The following is a 20,725-nucleotide window of genomic DNA, read 5'->3' on the forward strand; positions in this document are numbered from 1 at the left end:
ATTATTCATAGCGATATCTAAGCATGCATCTTTCAAATTTGGTTAAGGATAATCAATTTCAATCATCAATAAACAAAAATCCAATACAAGTCCGAATGAAAAGGCAAAGACTGCAAAAATAGTAAAAATCATGTGACCTGACAGTGCTTCTCATTGCAAAAGTATAATTTTTTTCAGGAAATCTTTTTTTCAGCAAAAAAGGATACCAGGGTCATCTAGCTCCTCTAGAAGTTCTGACAGTCCTGAAAGGTCCATATTCTCTGGTACTGGATCATCATTACTTGGAATATTCATCGCTATGAGGAAGTTAAGGAATATACATATGTAAAAATCTTTTATCTCATTTATTATACTGAAATTGGGTGAAAATAAATCAAATCACTAAAAGGATACAAGGAGAATTTTCTGAATCTCCATCAGGTTCAGTTTCAAGGTATTTTACTTTCAGCCTTTTCTCAAACCATGGCTCTACATACAGACTGTTCTCACAGTCTTGGGTACCAGCGCCTGTACAGCTTGGACGGAAGCAACTCAGCTTTCGTGTGCCAATGATACCATCAATTGCCTTGACACTATGCAACAAGCGTGTTCCTGGTACGGTAGAAACCTCTGCTGGTCCATTTTCCCGATTCACGGCTCCATCAGGGACCCAAAAGAATGTCCTGAGAAAATGAGATTTACAGGACCCGTCATCCTCATATGCCGGTGATCTTGTGAGGTTGTCGCTGCAAAACTTGAACATCTCTTTTGCATTAGTGATGTCTGCCATATGTGATTTAACTGCAGCTGCAGCTCTGGATTTTATGACTGCTGACTCGCCATCTGACGGCCCCTTCCCATGCCTAGACCCAAAGAAGGCCCTTTCAATTTCAAAACCTGATTTGTTTTTTGTTTGAGACAGGGAGTAGAATGCCCATTTTGACTTGTATTGGGCAGCGCACCCATCTGTGAAATGGACTTCTTTTATCAACTCTAGTTTTCGGTTCCCCTGTAAATGAGAATTCGCTACTGAGACAAAAGTCGACAGCATGGTGGTCATGTTTCCTATCATTGGATAAGAATACCATGGACTCAGTCACTAACTTGTTGCAGCCGTTGTGAGGACACCAGTAGTATGTGACAATGGGATGCACAGTGGCCTGTTCGTGGTGCCAATGTGCAGACTGCACTTCATCTTGTTGAGTACATGTGTAATTTTCACCAAAGCCCAGGACCATTGTTACCCATCCCTGGGGTAAGTTATTCTTTACATACTGGAACTGAGTATGTTGCCACAAAGCAACATGGAGGTGATTGGCTAGAAATTCCACTTCCTCTGTTAGATTTTGAACTCGTTCACTCATGCTACCAGTCTTAGTAGAAAAAACCTTACGGGTTTGTTTAGCTGGATCTTCGGAACTAACCCACTGTTTCCATGATACCTCAGTATCTTTGCCAACTTTATCAATGAGACTACCTAGCTTGGTTTGTATGGATTTGCTGGAACACTTGTCACATGATCTGTCAAGACACTCATTCTTGAAGAATTTGCTTTCTGGTGCTTTAGGACACATTATGATCTCCACTACCCTGTACACATCTGGAATTTTACAATCTTGAACCTTGAGTATCTGCCAATCTGTTGATAGCACGGAGCTTTAGGTTTGTGTTTGTGCTAAATATTCACAGAGACCCTGATCTAAGGTTTGTTCACTTGCCAATTTCACATTTGCAGGACGAAGCTTATGAAACATGGACCGCCCAACAGTAGTCAACGGATACTCAAGTTTGAAATCCTTGTACAGAGTATCGATTGTCTTTGAGACAAACAGTTTTGTTTTGCCTGTCTTTTTACAATATGCCTTCTTGTAAGGAAGTGGAGTGGCATTCATTATGTAGAAGGACTGAACACTGTCAACAGTATCTTTTGGCAAGGATAACTTATGACGGGGTGGTTCATTCTGTGGTTTTTTACTATGGCACCGACGCATCATCCGCCGCCAACTAACACCGAGAGTGCAGCTGACTTGTCTCTGCAGTCTACACTTTTTCATTGTTCTAAATGTCGCCAACAGTTCGTTGTTGATATGCTGATCTTGACGACTTCTAGCAGATCGTAGTTCTCTGTCTTTTTTGCAAGGCTTCAACTAGTTTCTGATGAGCATGTGATGGTTTGTTAACACCAGCCTTAGCAAGGGCACCTTTTTTTCTCGGAGAACAGGAGTCAATTAACTTTCCCACAGTGTTGGCGAAAGCTGCTGGATTTTTTGGTAAACTCTGACGTGTCCGCTGCAATGCTTTTCGCTTTGCATCATCACTTCTACAGTCACTCTGGTTAGTCATATCAGTCACTGGTAATTCCCTTAGTGGTGTTGAAGGTGCAGATGCACGACGAATTGCTGCAACGGACTCCCTATATTTAGCGCGACGCTTTTCATTTATTCTTCTACATTTTTGAGCTGTCATCCTGGACCGATATAACCTCTTTTCAGTCTTCCACTTTTCTCTCTGCTTTTGAACTTTCTCCTCATCACTTCTTGTAACTGGTTTTACTGTTTGTGTTTCAGTAGTAGAATTATTTTCTTGCTGAGCAGCCAGCTTCTTCTTTTCTCTCATTTTACGCATTCTATTCTTTGCTTTTTCATTATATAGCAGCCGTTGTTCTGCAGACAGACTTTCACGGTAGCTGTGTGATCGAATTTTGGCTTCTGATAAGTATGCAGCATACAACTCAGGATGCTTTTTGATATTGGAACGAAAACGTCTGCTTTTCATCTTTGATGAATTACGATTAGTGGGTGAAGCCTGGCGGTCCTGAGCAGGTTGCTGAATGTTATGATGTTGACGTAGTCTAATCCTCAGCTCATATGAGGGTGCCATCCTGAAAAGACAAATTAGAAAGCCCTGAGTACAGAATAACACCTAAACATTTTTACAATGCAAAGCCGGTGTCTTGGTTACATTTAACAACCAGGCCGAGAGTTTTGAGAAGCCCAAGACAGTGAGGATTGCTAACATTAACTTCCATACAGTTAATCATCACTGATAATATTAGCCTAGAAGTGTATGTAGCCATTACCCAATTAGGTTGATTGTACAGATATAAAGACTTGAATGTAACCTGGACACAAAGCTAAAAGTGTCTGTTGTTACATTAGCAACTCTTGTACGGTTATCTCTTGAGAGACAGGTCAAGGTACAATTTTAGTGCTTTTAGTTTCATCAAAGGATTTAATTTTGGACCAATAGCCCAAAAATCTACTAATAAGTCAAAATTACAGGCCAGAATCCAGGTTCAGATATGGATACAAGTGTAACATGGACACCGAGTCTGAGTTACATTCAAAACCATTCAGCTTGAAAGGGGTGTTGCTTAAAAGAGACCCTGTTATTTACAGCCAGTTTTTCTCAAATTCATTAAAACCTGTAAAAAAAAAAAAAAATTTTCTTTGAAATATCTTCATAAGCCTTCATTTTCTTTTTAATTCATCAACTAGGGTTTCGATTGTAACTATAGACACCATGTTCAAAAAGAGTCTAGTCGAAACCTGTTACGTTCGCAACCGCTGGTCGGCAAGGAGTCTACAAGGGTGGTAGGAAGTAAAATTTATGATGCATTTTCAATTTTTAATGACCTTTAAAACTATCGGTAGTTTATCACTGATAATTAAATTAAATGAGCCGATCATGCACCAAAACGGCTGATAAACGTAACAAAGACACGACAGCGAATAGTGTCTGAAAACAGAAGTCAAAATCTTCCCGTCAAAACAGGCGATCAGATTGTCGGCGTTGTGACAAATGTTTAGCTGTAAGATGATATCGTCGTGTTATACAAGTCACAATAACATAGTAGACTTCCTTATCACATATCACCAACTGTCGGTCGAACGCAACATGGTTTTAAGCGTAACTTTGCTGGACACGCTGATATCACCTACCTGCTCTTGCTGGCCGCCATTTTGATGCCATTGATGGCGACGAGAGCACTTGTTGTGGTGTGTGAGATCCCGCGAGAAGTTATCTCGCGTCAGTTCAGCCGACCTAGATTGAGTAAATTGGTCTCGCAGGTTGTGAACGAACCAGGAAGTGAGTGGACGCCAAGTTAGGATGTGAGAAAAAACATCGATAATTTCTTTTATTGCCGTTTGTTTAAATTTCTTTCTACCTACATCGTTTTATAGTATATTCTTCTTTATATTAAAAACATCAATCATGATTTCAACTCGTTTTATCATTTTTTATAAGCCTGGTTTCTAACGTAACACGGTAGGACATCACAATGTTACGTTCACAACCTATTTTTAGTGGATGAATTCGAAGCTAAATAGTTTATAGAACCTTCTTAACTTTATGTGAGTGTAAAACTAAATTGCAAGTACCATGAAACTAATTTTATTGAAATTCTCAGAAAGTAATGAAGGTTTATTTAAGCTCAAAGTCAGCAAATATTCCATGTCACAAAAAACGTGTCATCTGTGTCCAGTCACAGGGGAAGAAAATGTTTCACATTTCTTTATTTCAAAAGAGAACGTCATTTTTTAATTTATTTTATTTCTTCAAACAATATTTATGGATAATCTGCTAAATATTTCTTTAAATCATGGAAATTAAAGATGAAATGATTATGTAAACAAGGACCAATGAAAAGTAACATTTCATGGACTGACCCATATCACTGTTTAAATCAGGAATTCAGATCAACAGCTAATTACCAGGTTTAGTAGGTATGAAATCCTTTTTTTGTAAAAGATTATGTATGTATGTATGTACCAATATAATATATATATACCAATATAAGCAGATGGAATTAGCTGTTACTATGGATGCATGCATGCATCCATAGTAACAGCTAATTCCATCTGCTTATATTGGTCCATATAATCCTGTAGCCCATCCTTACAGTGGTGCTTGAAAGTTTGTGAACCCTTGAGAATTTTATATATTTCTGCATAAATATGACCTAAAACATCAGATTTTCACACAAGTCCTGAAAGTAGATAAAGAGAACCCAGTTAAACAAATGAGACAAAACTATTATACTTGGTCATTTATTTATTGAGGAAAATGATCCAATATTACATATCTGTGAGTGGCAAAAGTATGTGAACCTTTGCTTTCAGCATCTGGTGTGACCCCCCCCTTGTGCAGCAATAACTGCAACTAAACATTTCCAGTAACTGTTGATCAGTCCTGCACATTGGCTTGGAGGAATTTTAGCCCATTCCTCCGTACAGAACAGCTTCAACTCTGGGATGTTGATGGGTTTCCTCACATGAACTGCTTGCTTCAGGTCCTTCCACGACATTTCAATTGGATTAAGGTCAGCACTTTGACTTGGCCATTCCAAAACATTTAACTTTTATTCTTCTTTCACCATTCTTTGGTAGAATGACTTGTGTGCTTAGGGTTGTTGTCTTGCTGCATGACCCACCTTCTCTTGAGATTCAGTTCATGGACAGATGTCCTGACATTTTTCCTTTAGAATTCACTAGTATAATTCAGAATTCATTGATGGAACAATGATGGCAAGCCATCTTGGCCCAGATGCAGCAAAACAGGCCCAAACCATGATACTACCACCACCATGTTTCACAGATGGGATAAGGTTCTTATGCTGGAATGCAGAGATTTCCTTTTTCCAAACATAATGCTTCTCATTTAAACTAAAAATTCTATTTTGGTCTCATCCGTCCACAAAACATTTTTCCAGTAGCCTTCTGGCTTGTCCATGTGATCTTTTTGGAGAGCAGTGGCTTTCTCCTTGCTACCCTGCCATGCACACCATTGTTGTTCAGTGTTCTCTTGATGGTGGACTCGTGAACATTTAACCAGTGTGAGAGAGGCCTTCAGTTGCTTAGATGTTACCCTGGGGTCCTTTGTGACTTCGCTGACTATTACACACCTTGCTCTTGGAGTGATCTTTGTTGGTTGACCACTCTTGGGGAGGGTAACAATGGTCTTGAATTTTCTCCATTTGTCCACAATCTGTCTGACTATGGATTGGTGGAGTCCAAACTCTTTAGAGATGGTTTTGTAACCTTTTTCCAGCCTTATGAGCATCAACAACGCTTTTTCTGAGGTCCTCAGAAATCTCCCTTTGTTCGTGCCATGATGCACTTCCACAAACATGTGTTGTGAAGATCAGACTTTGATAGATCCCTGTTCTTTAAATAAAACAGGGTGCCCACTCACACCTGATTGTCATCCCATTGATTGAAAACACCTGACTCTAATTTCACCTTCAAATTAATTGCTAATCCTCGAGGTTCACATACTTTTGCCACTCAGATATGTAATATTGGATCATTTTCTTCAATAAATAAATGACCAAGTATAATATTTTTTGTCTCATTTGTTTAAGTGGGTTCTCTTTATCTACTTTTAGGACTTGTGTGAAAACCTGATTGTTTTAGGTCATTTTTTATGCAAAAATCTGGAAAATTCTCAAGGGTTCACAAACTTTCGTGTGTGTGGAAAAAAAAAATGGATGGATTAATGATGTGAAAGTCGTAACAGGAAATAACTTGTTTCATGGGTGGATATTATGTATAATTAAATATGGATAAGTTTGATTAATGAATGCTAATTGTAATCCTTGGAAAATCAATTTTGGCTGTAACAGTAACTTTTGTCTAATCACAGAACCCAATCATTTTTTTTTCCAATAACTGCATGTCCCAATGTGAATGTCATTTTTTTTTTTTTTTAAACTAAGAATGTCCGCTTCAGGTTCTTCAGGGCAACTCGTGTAGAAAAACATTTTTAATATCTTTCCCTGAGTGAAGAGTTGAATTTGCAGCTCAACATATTTAAAAATGGTTAAAAAAATACAACATATCGTAATATTAGCATTAACCTAATACAGAACATGTGCAGCATATTGTGCTGAGTATTTATACTGTATTTCTCCTACTGTAATTTCATTAAACTGGGTCATTTTGTTGGTGTGCGTAGTTTTTTTTTTTTTTTGGAAATAATGTATGCTGTACATTCTGCCACAGAAAGAATAATTCAAATAAATTACTGAAAGCCCAAATATTGCCATGACATTCATATCCAAGATGACATGTCACTGTATGTAAACGTCTGACCACAACTGTACATATGAGTGGTGGATTTGTGCAAGATCTCCCATAACTTAAAACATTTCGCAGATGGAGGAATTGGTCCAGAATGACTTCACTGCACCATCCTTGTGAACCAACACCTTGGCAGCACTAGAAGGACCTCAGATGGGGGAGTGCTTTTGTTAGGAAAGGCCAAGGTATTTGTTAGCTTTTGGAGCAGTTCTGGAGCAGTCACACTGTAGAAACTATAGCTGTTTGCTCAGAGAGTACAGGCATTTGTTTGAACAGATCTGCAGATAATGATCCTGTTTGTGGACCAAACAATTATCAGCATTTTATGATATGATATTGATGAACAATTTAGACAATCAAGCTTTATTGCTCTTAATGACTTTGGTCCCTTGTTATGGGTACCAAATTGGCCATTTTGAAAGTAAACAATTTAAACTTTAGCTATTAAATAACCAACACTCAAGGGCATGCTGATATAGTTTTCACTGACGTCGCGGCATTCCGGGGAACGCCCCCCCAGCCGCCATCTTGCAGGGCAAACAAAACGGACCATCGCCACTACCGGCTACGTTATCTCGGACGAATTTATTAAGTTATATAGTCAGTTTTCTAAAATAAAGATCAATGTCGGCAAAATCAAGCAAACGGAAGTATATGGATACATTGGACGACATCTCACGACAACGGTATGCAGCCAAACTGGCCTTGATTGGGGGAATTGACCCCTACGAAGTGGACAAAGAAGCATTTTCAAGTGACCATGCAGGGCTGCCATCCATATCGTACCCTGATATTGTGAACTATTTTGTGAATACTAAAAGCACCTACACACTTGATGACCTCAAAGCATACCTCGCTGGAGTCATACAATTATTTTGTCTGTGGCTGGGTCCGTGAAGTCCACCAAAAACAAGTGACAGTCATGTCCTAATTACAGCCAAGGTATGTACACATTGGAGTTTTAGAGCTCTCAACACTGCATATAAATGTGTGTATAATATCGAGTTGATTTAAGACAAATTTTACATCCATTAGTGGTATTACAGTACCATGTCAGTATAAACTTTGTAATATAATTAACTGCTATGTAGGCTTGTTACACAATTGTTTATTTAAACAACTTGCCACTTATAAAATGATCGGCACAGACTTTGCTGTGTTTGGAAGGCTGAAAATCCTTGTGGTTGATTCTCGCAAGCCATAGATTTCTCCTTTGTATGCGGAGTTTCTTTGTTTGCTCGCCTTCGTGCTCCCGTACAGTGGGAATTCCATAAAAGCTCCACTTGACGTCATCATCTGACCTATTATGACAGCTGTGAATACAACAGGTGTGCACCATTGCTAGCTTTAAATAGTGATAATGTAACTATAAATGTAAATAATATATAAATGTGGGCGGCACGGTGGTGTAGTGGTTAGCGCTGTCGCCTCACAGCAAGAAGGTCCTGGGTTCGAGCCCCAGGGCCGGCGAGGGCCTTTCTGTGTGGAGTTTGCATGTTCTCCCCATGTCCGCGTGGGTTTCCTCCGGGTGCTCCGGTTTCCCCCACAGTCCCAAGACATGCAGGTTAGGTTAACTGGTGACTCTAAATTGACCGTAGGTGTGAATGTGAGTGTGAATGGGTGTCTGTGTCAGCCCTGTGATGACCTGGCGACTTGTCCAGGGTGTACCCCGCCTTTCGCCCGTAGTCAGCTGGGATAGGCTCCAGCTTGCCTGCGACCCTGTAGAAGGATAAAGCGGCTAGAGATAATGAGATGAGATATATAAATGTAACTCGCGCGTTACAATGTGTGCTCAGTGACCCGTACGGTAAGCTTGCCCTACAAGATGGCCACCACCAAGGAATCCCTGACTCTGACGCCATGTGAAAAACTATCTATAGGAAGATAACTAGCAGTGTGCTTTTGCGTTGTCAATTTATTTGTATAGTGCATTTAACAATAGACATTGTCACAAAGTAGCTTTACAGAAAGTTAGATTTTAAACATATGAATGTATAAACTTGTCCCTAATGAGGTGATTGTGGCAAGGAAAAACCCCAAGACCTTATGAGGAAGAAACGCAGAGGAACCAGACTTAAAAGGGAACCCCCTCCTCATTTGGGTGATTTAAATAGCAGGATTTATAAATAACTTCCTTCTATAAGGTGTCTCCTATCTGGTCAGAAAGTGCACTGTTCACTGATGGAGATTCGAGTGCGAAACTGTTCATGACAACTGCAGTCCTAAGCCACTGTAGCAAAACTTTCTATTAAGTGTCCAGAGCTATCTTCTAAGTGCATCATTATGCCATTCATATGGGGCCATCCTCCACAGGGCCAAAGCAATGAGAAACCCCAGCTAGAAGTAAAGAGTCAGGATGGATCGGGGCTGTACATATGGGGCCATCCTCAACAGGAGCGAGGTGATGAGAACTCCAGCTAGAAGTAAGGCATCAAGATGGATCAGGCAGGTCTGGAGAGCAAGAGAGGTCAGCATTACTAGTATCTCAGGATTGTCATGTGTAACTAGGGACAGAAAGAAACACATTAAGTTTGCCCTTGTCACCTAATGGTTAAGAACAGTGTCCATTGTGCCCTGAGTGCAAGCAGGGACTCTGGCAAGACTAATTTGATAGCAGAGAATCCCTGAGGACCTTCCAGATCTGCTCCTTTACCTAATAAAAAGCTATTAACAAGACTTGACTAAAGATGTTTTCAGCCTTGACTTAAACACTGAGACTGTGCCTGAGTCCAAAACACTACTTGGAAGGCTGTTCCAGAACTGTTGGGCTTGTAAGGAAAGGGTCTGCCCCCTGATGATTTGAGGTACCAACAATTGGCCTGCACCTTTTGATTGAAATAGGTGTGGTGAGTCCTAAAGGACCAGAAGTTCACTCAGGTACTGTGATGCAAGACCATTCAGTGTTTTTATAGGTCCATAGTAGTGTTTTCTAATCAGTGAAAAACTTGATTGGACCAGTACATCGGGGAAGGTATCATTTATGCTGAATTGTGTGTGTTTGTTTCAGAGCAATATGCTGCCATCCAGACAAAATCTTTCAGGGAAGGCCTGCCTTATTTTAGCAAGACCATGGTCTTTCCAAACCACTTTCTGCGCGTATTAAAACTGCATGGCTCTGTAGTAAGAGTCCTGGTGCTAAACTGGCCCGCCTGCAGTCCAGACTGGTCTCCCATTTTAAAACATTTGGTGCATTATGAAGCACAAAATACAACAAAGGAGACTTTAAATTGTTGAGCAACTGAAATTATAGATCAGGCAAGAATGGGAGAACATGTCTCTTTCAAAACTACAGCAATTGGTCTCCTCAGTTCCCAAACGTTTATAGGGTGTTGACAACACAGTGGTAAGCAGGTCCCTGTCCCAACTTTTTTTTTTTTTTTTTTTTTAAATGTGCTGCTGATGCCAAATTCAAAATGAGCATATATTTTTCAAAAAACAATTAAATTTCTCAGTTTAAACACTTTGATATGTTGTCTTTGTACCATTTTTCAATGAAATATAGGGTTTCCATGATTTTGCAAATTCTTATTCCGTTTATGTATATTTTAGTGTTCCAAATTTCTGGAATTGGGGTTGTAAATTTTGGACATGTATGCGGTTTTCAGAGGGTCTTCTGGGTTATCAAAGTGAATATTAAAATCTCCAACAAATAAGACTTTGTCTAATGAAACAACCAAGTTTTGAGATGAAATTCAGAATATGGCCCCAGGGGTCTGTAAAAAATGAGTAGAATTGACCGGGAAGTAAGTGTGTGTGGGGGGGGTTGTGGCTACATATGTTCATAAAAGGAGCTTCTTCAAATGCATTGAATTTATAACCAGGTTTTTGTGCAACACTGAAATTTCATTATAAATAACACTGCCAAGTTGATAAGGCTGGTGTACAAGTGCGTCTCAAACAATTAGAATATGAAGAAAAATTTTTTCATAGTTTACCTCTTCAAATTAAATTTTTATATTCTATATTAATCACACACAAAGTGAAATATTTCAATCCCTTTTTTGTTTTGTTTTAATTTTGATGATTTATGGCTTACTGCTCATGAAAATCAGAAATCCAGTATCACAAATTATTTTAATATTTCAGCTCAAAGTATTGACCATACAGAAATGTCCAACTTCTGAAAAGTATGTTCATTTATACACTCAATACTTGGTTGGGGCTCCTTTACCATGAATTATTGCATCAATATGGCATGGAGGCGATCAGCCTGTGGCACTGCTGAGGTGTTCTTGAAGCCCAGGATGCTTTGATGGCTGCCTTCAGCTAGTCTTTTTTTTTGGGGGGGGCAGGCGTTCTCTTCTTCCTCTTGACAGTAGCCTATAGATTCTCTCTGGGGTTCAGGTCCGGCAAGTTGGCTGGCTAGTGAAGCACCATATGGTCAGCAAACCACTTGGGAGTAGTTTTGGCACTGTGAGCAGGTTCTAAGTCTTGCTGGAAAAGGAAATCAGCCTCTTCATAAAGCTTGCCAGCAGATGGAAGCATGAAGTGCTCTAAAATATCCTGGTAGATGGCTTCTTTGACTTTGGACTTGATAAAACACAATAAACCAACATCAGCAGATGACATGGCACCCCAAATCATCACAGACTGCAGAAACTTCACACTGGGCTTCAAACACCTTGGATTCTGTGCCTCTCCACTCTCCCTCCAGACTCTCAGACCTTGATTTCCAAATGTAATGCAAAATTTACTTTCATCTGAAAAGAGGATTTTGGACTACAGACCAACAGTCCAGTTCTTTCTCTCCTTAGCCCAGGTAAGATGCTTCAGATGTCTCTGGTTCAGGAGGGGCTTGATTATTAGGAATACGACAGTTGTAGCCCCTTTCCTGAAGATGCCTGTACTTGTTGGCTCTTGATGCACAGACACCAGCCTCAGTCCACTCCTTGTGAAGCTCTCCCAAGTTCTTGAATTGACCCATCTTGACAATCCTCTCAAGGCTGCAGTCATCCCTGTAACTTGTGCACCTTTTCCAGGCAGCCTTTCCAGCAGTGACCTCCTGTGGCTTACCCTCCTTGTGGAGGGCATCGATGACTTGATTGTCTTCTGGACAACTGTCAAGTCAGCAGTCTTCTCCATGACTATGGTTGTGTGTACTGAATTGGACCAAGAGATGCACGGTATTTATACTGTTTTACTCACTCGAAATGAAATTCTCTTTTTGACTTTTTTGCACTATAGGCCATAATTCACTCACTCCATTTGCGTCAATGTTTCCCCCACTGTGGGTTTGACGGCACATGGTATTTATTTCCTTCCACAAATTGTGATTCGCAGCATCTCTGGCAGCGCTCAAAACTAACGGTGTCCCGATGTCCCGGGGACCATAAAAAATGTCATCGAGACACAAAATTATCATATCTGGGACAATCCCGGGACAATGGAAAAAAATAGATCTAGAAAAAAAGTTCTACATTAATATTATTTACAAAGCCGTAACACCATACGTAGACATTCACCTAATTTGTCAATTTTAGTTTTAAAACGTTAACAGCGAAAAATACATAGTAGCTACACTTTCGATGCACCTGTATCCGTAGGCTACAGAGCAGCGCATTCTGTTCTAGAATCTTCGGCCGGTGTCCGCATTATATGGACTTGGAATGGAATTGCTACCGCACACGCTGCGCCGACTCTTGCCAGAACAAAAATGCTTAAGTGGTTGAAGCGGACCGACCGCGGGGAAGAAACTGAAAGCCCAGACATAACGTCTCTGGGACCTTCAGGATCCAAAGTGTCATCGCCTGGTCTGCAGGCAACGCTAGCAACTGAATGAACTTAATGAACACTGTTAGACACGTTATAAAATACAACAGGAATGATGTGGATGATATTTACGGAAGATACCGTTCAACAGTGAGTTTTCTTGGTGTCTTTCTAGTTCAGAAAGTTTAGTCAGTCAGCAGCACAACTAGGCTAGGACCTGGCACTATGTTGATGTTGCTAACATTTGCACCCACGTTTCGGCAGCGAAAGTTCATAAAAATGGATAACGGAAAGTTCATAAAAATGGATAACGGAAAGTTCATAAAAATGGATAACGGAAAGTTCATAATGGATAACGGTAATGGTGAAAATTATAAGTTGGCCTTATAAGTGCCAACAGATATTCAAGGTATAAGTAGATGAAATGAACATAAAAGGGGTCTTATTTTCAACTAAAGTGTACTGCAGATGTAGGGAGTTGAAACATTTTCTGAATGAGCTAGTTGGCCCCTTTAAATAAACGGGTATCTATTCATACAGTGAGATCGCCAAAGTTTAATAAACTGAAAATGCAATAACTGTAATTTTGAAGTAGATGATGTATAGGACATGTGTCGCTTGTGTCTTGTGACTTATTGTAAAAATGATATAAAGGGTTCAAAATCGCATAGTTATAAATATAATAGTAACTTCGTATGATAATATTAACCACTGGTTATTTCAGAGAGGAAAAAAATGGGGACACTATTGCTTCCATTCGGGACAATACAACACAGAATTCGGGACCACTGGGGGACACAAAGAAAAAAAGTTAATTTTGAGCCCTGATCTCTGGTATCTAGTCCAGATAACTTAAGATCTTCTCGCAACACCTCTTGCCAGCTCTTTCGTGGCCTTCCGCGTGTCTTGCGTCCATGCACCTGGAGGGAACCAATCTTCTTGGTCCAAGACACTCCGCTGGACATGGCCAAACCATCTAAGACGGTTCTGCCTGAGGACTAGATCAAGATCTTTTATGTTTAGCCTCAGGCGGAGGTCATGTGTACTGATGTTATTTGTAGGCTTGATAGCACACATCCAACGGAGCATGGCCCTCTCATTCCTCTGGAGACGTGCCAGGTCAGATCTTTTCAAGGGCCAGCTTTCACAAGCATAAAGCAAGGCCCCCCAACACAGCTATCTTAGACTTTGCTACAGGTGTGCAGGAACAGACTCTTAGCGCGGAGTATCAGCATCAGCTCCCTGAACATTCCCAAGGCAGCTCTGACCCTGGTTATTATGGCAGCCTCACAGCCACCACCCGCAGATATGCTATCTCCTAGATAGCAAAAAGAATCGACAACTGCAAGCTGATGGTCATCGGCTGTCTAGGAGTCAAGTGGTCTGCCATCGATGGGATGGGTTCCTGCACACACCCAGAAGGATGTTCACCAGAGTCCTTCAGTGTTTCCAGGTTTGGTCCGGAGATCATGATCTTAGTCTTCTGCATGTTAACACTGAGGCCTCTTGACTCCATTCCAGCTTTCCAAGAACTCAATTTCTGCTCTAGTCCCACTAAGGAATCCGATGCAAGTACAAGGTTGTCAGTGTACAGCAGCTCCCAAGGGCACCCAGAACAAAAATCACAAGACAAGGCCTCAAGAACAATGATGGACAACAGAGGACTCAATACTGAGCCCTGGTGGACCCTGACTTGGACATCAAAACTGTCACTGAAGGAGTTGCCAACCCTGACCCTACTCATCGCTTTTGAGTACATAGCTTTCATAGTACAAATTAGCCATTCTGGTATACCCAGTCTCCTCATCGCCCACCATAGTACCTCACGAGGGACACGATTGAAAGCTTTTTCTAGATCAACAAAGGCAAGATGCAGGTTCTTGCTTTTCTCCAGATGTTTTTCTTGCAGCTGACGCAAGATGAAAATAGCATCGTTGGTACCCTTGCATACATGTCAACCTATATGGAATGTCCGTATTTTATACGGATTTGATTCAATAAACGTAATATACGGGCGTATAAATAAAGTTATACGGATTCTTTAAAAAAACTTCAATATTTATTTAGAGCTATAATCAATTCCCACGACAGCCAGTAAAGAGTCTTATGAAATCGCGCATTATCTTGTGGTAGCGAGACTTCGTTCCACTTTTGATCATGCGCACACCGCATTGCGAGAATCCCACCAACCTGGAAGTCATAGACATAAACATAGACGCCGCCTTCTGCGTAGAATCATATGTCATCCTCGCCGCCAAATTGGATGTGGCAAAGTGGTGATTCTGAGAATAAAGATGCCTCATTCATGTGCTGCGTTTAACTGTACCAACAGGTTTACCATCCAAACGAGATCACATGGGATTACCTTTCACAGGTGAGACTGGAAAAATACTTTTCATTGTATTTGGTCATTATAGCGTAATTTTACGAACAGATTTTTCTGACTTTGTGGCTAATATGAAGTCCCGCGCATAATAGCCGCTCGGTGAAACCTGTCTCCAAACAACGAAGTATTTCCTTTGTAACTACACTGATAACACTTTGTGTTTTTGTCAAACATTGGAGCTTTGTATTCATTCTGAAGGTTTGTTATTAATATTGAATAAAAAGTAACTTGGATATATCATTGTTAATTATCATTCAAATTTTAGGTAAATTATTTTAATTTGCATCTTATACGGATTTTATAAGGAAAATACGGATTTTGGAGGTTGGTTATACAGGTTTGATTGACCAAAGGTTGACATGTATGCCCTTGCCAGGTACGAAACCAAACTGCATTTCCTCCATTTCCACCAGTGAATGAATGATCTTCTCCAGCACCCTCTCAACTACCTTAAGACAGTGCTCTGTTAGCTTTAGCCCTCAGTAACTTCCTCCATCCAAAGCATCACCTTTGCCCTTATACAGATTGATTATATGATTCATGTTCCAATCATCTGGAATTACTTTCTCAGTGATTATGGCATTTGCAAGGTCACAAAGAAGTGGGCAACTGACTTCGGCCGAGGCTTTTAACATTTCGGTCACAATGCCAGAGGGACCAGGAGCTTTCCTTTGCTTCATCTTATTGATTGCCTCTGCCATCATTTCAGTGGGAATGAGGATGGGGGGACCAAGTACTGGTTCTGCTGTTGGAAGGTCATCAACCGACCAAGGGAACTCCACATTTAATGATCACTCATAATCTTTCCAAGCCTTCACTTTTGCCTCAGTACTGAGTGTGAGGTTTCTGCAATCATCCCTGACACAGCACTCACCCACCACATCCTTATTTACCTTCATCTGCTTCGCAATTCGAAAGATAGCTTCACCTTTCTCTATATTTGCAAAACTGCCCACCTCAGGTCCCCCCCCCCCCCCCCCCCCCCCCCCCCATGTAAACTGCTTTTTTAGCTATATGTTGAGCTTGCAGATAATCTTCTTTACTGCCACCCTTCTTCCAGGCTTTCCACCTGCACCTTTTCTCTTCAGTGGCAGAACTGACAGTCATCCCACCACCAGGTTTCTTTTTTCCAATTGCCTTTTTTAGTGTACCCACAGATTGTCACTGACTTTCAGGAGGTTGTCTCTCAATAGTTGCCATTGACCATCCACTGAAGAGGGATAGGGACTTTTGTTAACTTCCAACTTCACCTCACTCAGGAATTCTCTTTTCACCACAGGATCTTTCAGCTTCCACACATGAAGCTTGGGAGTAAAGGATTGTTTCCGTTGCTTCTGGAAAATAAGACTGATCACAAATAAGCAGCTTGTGCTGGGAAGCACATTCCTCGTTAGGCAGGACTTTCACGTTACGAACTGATTTGAAATCACGTTTTTAGTTAAAATATAATCGACCTGAGTTGAGGCACCTCCCGATTTGGTAAGTAACAAGGTGGCTTTTCCTTTTCTGAAAAAAGGAGTTGCAGATGACGGTCATTGGCTACAGAGAGTTCAAGAATCCTCTCCCCCTCGATGTTGCGTTCACCGTAGCCAAACCCACCATCTACACCATCATATGCAGAGGACTCACTTCCAATGTGACCATTAAAGTCACCACAGACAAATAAGCACTCTGGGTCAGCAATCTTTGAAACAGTACATTGAAGCAGATCGTAAAAGGCATCTTTAGTTCTTTCATCGAGACCAGATTGTGGGGCATACACGGAGAGAACAGTGAGTATTGATACACCAACGTTGATCTTGATTGTACAGATTCTGTCAGAGACACGATTAATCTCTACAACTTTCTCCACCCACCTCTCAGCAAGGAGAAAACCTTTATTTTAATTCTCAAAATAAAATGGAAAAAGGCTTGAAATGTTTGTGTAAGGAATCTAGAATTTTCACTTTCTTAAATGACTGATGGAAAATATTGGACTTTCACGATATTCTAGTTGTTTGAGGTGTGTGTGTGTGTGTGTGTGTGTGTGTGTGTGTGTAACTATATCCAATATTTTTATTTAAAGCTACATACTCCTTTGGTTTAATCCCTGTTTCTGTTACACAGTACATTAAACTTGTACATTACCTGATCAGTAGTAATTTCATTAACAATTAGTGCTTTAGATAAACGAGGTCTAATAATAGTCCTATCTTTAGATCAAAGTTGCTGGCAGTGGATGTACAGTCAGTATGGTCTCAGTTTATTTGAGCAAACTGTGGAGTTTTGTTTTTTGGGTTTTTTTTTTTTTTCTTTCCGGTCACACTTTTTTTTTTTTTTTTTTTTAAGCTTGGGCAACAGACAGTCTCGATATGGTGGAACCTGAGTGACGACTCTGTACAGCTAGCAGACAGTCGGTTTAGCCTGTTCGGCTGCTGTCTGGCCTTGGCTCTGGATTAAGTTAATTAGGCCTGTTCTGAGACTGCGCTATGCTTCAAGAAATGAGAGCAGCACCTTCCACAGGCCAGCAGTGCCCTCAAAACTACTCCAATTCAGTTCAGCAACCATAACCTGCTGTAAGCTATGTCACCATGCCACATTGGGATGGGGCCTTACTATATTGGTACAGTGGTGCTTGAAAGTTTGTGAACCCTTTAGAATTTTCTATATTTCTGCATAAATATGACCTAAAACATCAGATTTTCACGCAAGTCCTAAAAGTAGATAAAGAGAACCCAGTTAAACAAATGAGACAAAAATATTATACTTGGCCATTTATTTATTGAGGAAAATAATCCAATATTATATGAGTGGCAAAAGTATGTGAACCTCTAGGATTAGCAGTTAATTTGAAGGTGAAATTAGTCAGGTGTTTTCAATCAATGGGTTGACAATCAGGTGTGAGTGGGCACCGTTTTATTTAAAGCACAGGTATCTATCAAAGTCTGATCTTCACAACACATGTTTGTGGAAGTGCATCATGGCACAAACAAAGGGGATTTCTGAGGACCTCAGAAAAAGTGTTGTTGATGCTCATCAGGCTGGAAAAGGTTACAAAACCATCTCTAGAGAGTTTGGACTCCACCAGTCCACAGTCAGACAGATTGTGTAAAAATGGAGGAAATTCAAGACCATTGTTACCCTCCCCAGGAGTGGTCAACCAACAAAGATCACTCCAAGAGCAAGGTGTGTAATAGTCGGCAAGGTCACAAAGGACCCCAGGGTAACTTCTAAGCAACTGAAGGCCTCTCTCACATTGGCTAATGTTAATGTTCGAGTCCACCATCAGGAGAACACTGAACAACAATGGTGTGCATGGCAGGGTTGCAAGGAGAGAGCCACTGCTCTTCAAAAAGAACATTGCTGCTCGTCTGCAGTTTGCTAAAGATCATGTGGACGAACCAAAAGGCTATTTGAAAAATGTTTTGTGGAGGGATGAGACCAAAATGGAACTTTTTGGTTTAAATGAGAAGCGTTATGTTTGGAGAAAGGAAAATGTTGCATTCCAGCATAAGAACCTTATCCCATCTGTGAAACATGGTGGTGGTAGTATCATGGTTTGGGCCTGTTTTGCTGCATCTGGGCCAGGACGGCTTGCCATCATTGATGGAACAATGAATTCTGAATGATGCTGGCGAATTCTAAAGGAAAATGTCAGGACATCTGTTCATGAACTGAATCTCAAGAGGAGGTGGGTCATGCAGCAAGACAACGACCCTAAGCACACAAGTCGTTCTACCAAAGAATGGCTAAAGAAGAATAAAGTTAATGTTTTGGAATGGCCAAGTCAAAGTCCTGACCTTAATCCAATGGAAATGTTGTGGAAGGACCTGAAGTGAGCAGTTCATGTGAGGAAACCCACCAACATCCCAGAGTTGAAGTTGTTCTGTACGGAGGAATGGGCTAAAATTCCTCCAAGCCGGTGTGTAGGACTGATCAACAGTTACCGGAAACGTTTAGTTGCAGCTATTGCCGCACAAGGGGGTCACACCAGATGCTGAAAGCAAAGGTTCACATACTTTTGCCACTCAGATATGTAATGGATCATTTTCCTCAATAAATAAATGACCAAGTATAATAATTTTGTCACATTTGTTTAACTGGGTTCTCTTTATCTACTTTTAGGACTTGTGTGAAAATCTGATGTTTTAGGTCTGATTTATTCAGAAATGTAGAAAATTCTAAAGGGTTCACAAACTTTCAAGCACCACTGTATATGGTAATGTTTCAGTCCAACGTGAAAGTTACTGCTGATTTAATTTCCTATCCCAAAGTCTTTTATTCCTCATACTCCAGCATTTTCTTAAAGTACAGGGTGTGTGTATGTATGTGTGTGTGTGTGTGTGTGTATATATAATATATATATATATATATATATATATATATATATATATATATATATATATATATAAATAAAATGAGCCGTGTAGTCCGTTGGTTGAAATTGATCCATTCTGTACACGAGTTTTATATATTTATACTTTTCACGGTAGATAATGCAAATAACCCTCTGTATTTAATCCTTCGTTTGTCTAATTTTTATTTCAGTTTTATTTATCTGTTTGACATTTTCTTGCTACTGTAACACGTGAATTTCCCAGATGTGGGATGAATAAAGTGAATCTAATCTAATTATTTTAGAAATTATTTTAATAGAGTAAATGAAGTTCACCGCTATTCCACTAGGAGAAGCTTAACAGATTTTGTACCACCCAGAGTTAAGATGAATTTGGGTAAAGAGTCTTTTCTTTATGTTGGAACTACCCTTTGGAACAAGTTACCTGATTCACTCAAATCAGTTAGAAGCATAGGCAGTTTTAAACAGGACTTGAAAAAATGGCTTAGACACCAATCTTGGGCATTTGGCAATTTGTATTTATGTATTATGTAACTGTAATTCTGTTTCTGTGACGTGTGGTCTACTGCTACTTGCCCTTGTCTCCTGTTCTATAGGGACCACAGTGGAAATAAGCCTGTGGGCTTTGTGTTATCCCTGACTATTTAATGCATGCATGCATACATACATACATACATACATACATACATACATACTAACTATATCTCTAGCCGCTTTATCCTGTTCTACAGGGTCGCAGGCAAGCTGGAGCCTATCCCAGCTGACTACTGGCGAAAGGCGAGGTACACTCTGGACAAGTCGCCAGGTCTTTTTTTTATATATAAAAATTAAACTGATTCAAGTGACATTTGATGTTGAACATCCACAAAACAAGTTGGTTCTTATCACTTGGGTTATAGCACCTATAAACAAGTGTTCCCTCACTAGCTTCTCTTTTTTCACCCTCTCCTGGAAGTTTCATATTCTTGAACCTGCAATGCCCAGTTTTGAAGACTTTCCTGACTGAGAAAGTGTAAAGGAACTGTTTTAGCTACTAGAAAGCGTGAACACTGGAGACTTCTTCCACGAATACTGCATAAACGGCTTACAAAAAATTTCACCATATCAATAGTTATTGTACATTGATTAATAAATGTATGTGAAATGTCTGCCAAAAGTCCCAATATAATTTACTATAGAAACGATAATGTATTGGCATGTTAATAATGAGCAGGCACTTTAATATAAACCTGT

General features: G+C 40.2%; 1 protein-coding gene across 1 annotated transcript in view; it reads left to right on the forward strand.

The window, feature by feature from the left end:
• The window catches only part of gpr137c (G protein-coupled receptor 137c), a 92,272-nt gene that overhangs the window by 53,818 nt on the left and 17,729 nt on the right, over positions 1-20,725 (forward strand). The window lies entirely within an intron of this gene.

Source organism: Neoarius graeffei, chromosome 11, assembly GCF_027579695.1.
Source record: "Neoarius graeffei isolate fNeoGra1 chromosome 11, fNeoGra1.pri, whole genome shotgun sequence".
Taxonomy (NCBI): domain Eukaryota; kingdom Metazoa; phylum Chordata; class Actinopteri; order Siluriformes; family Ariidae; genus Neoarius; species Neoarius graeffei.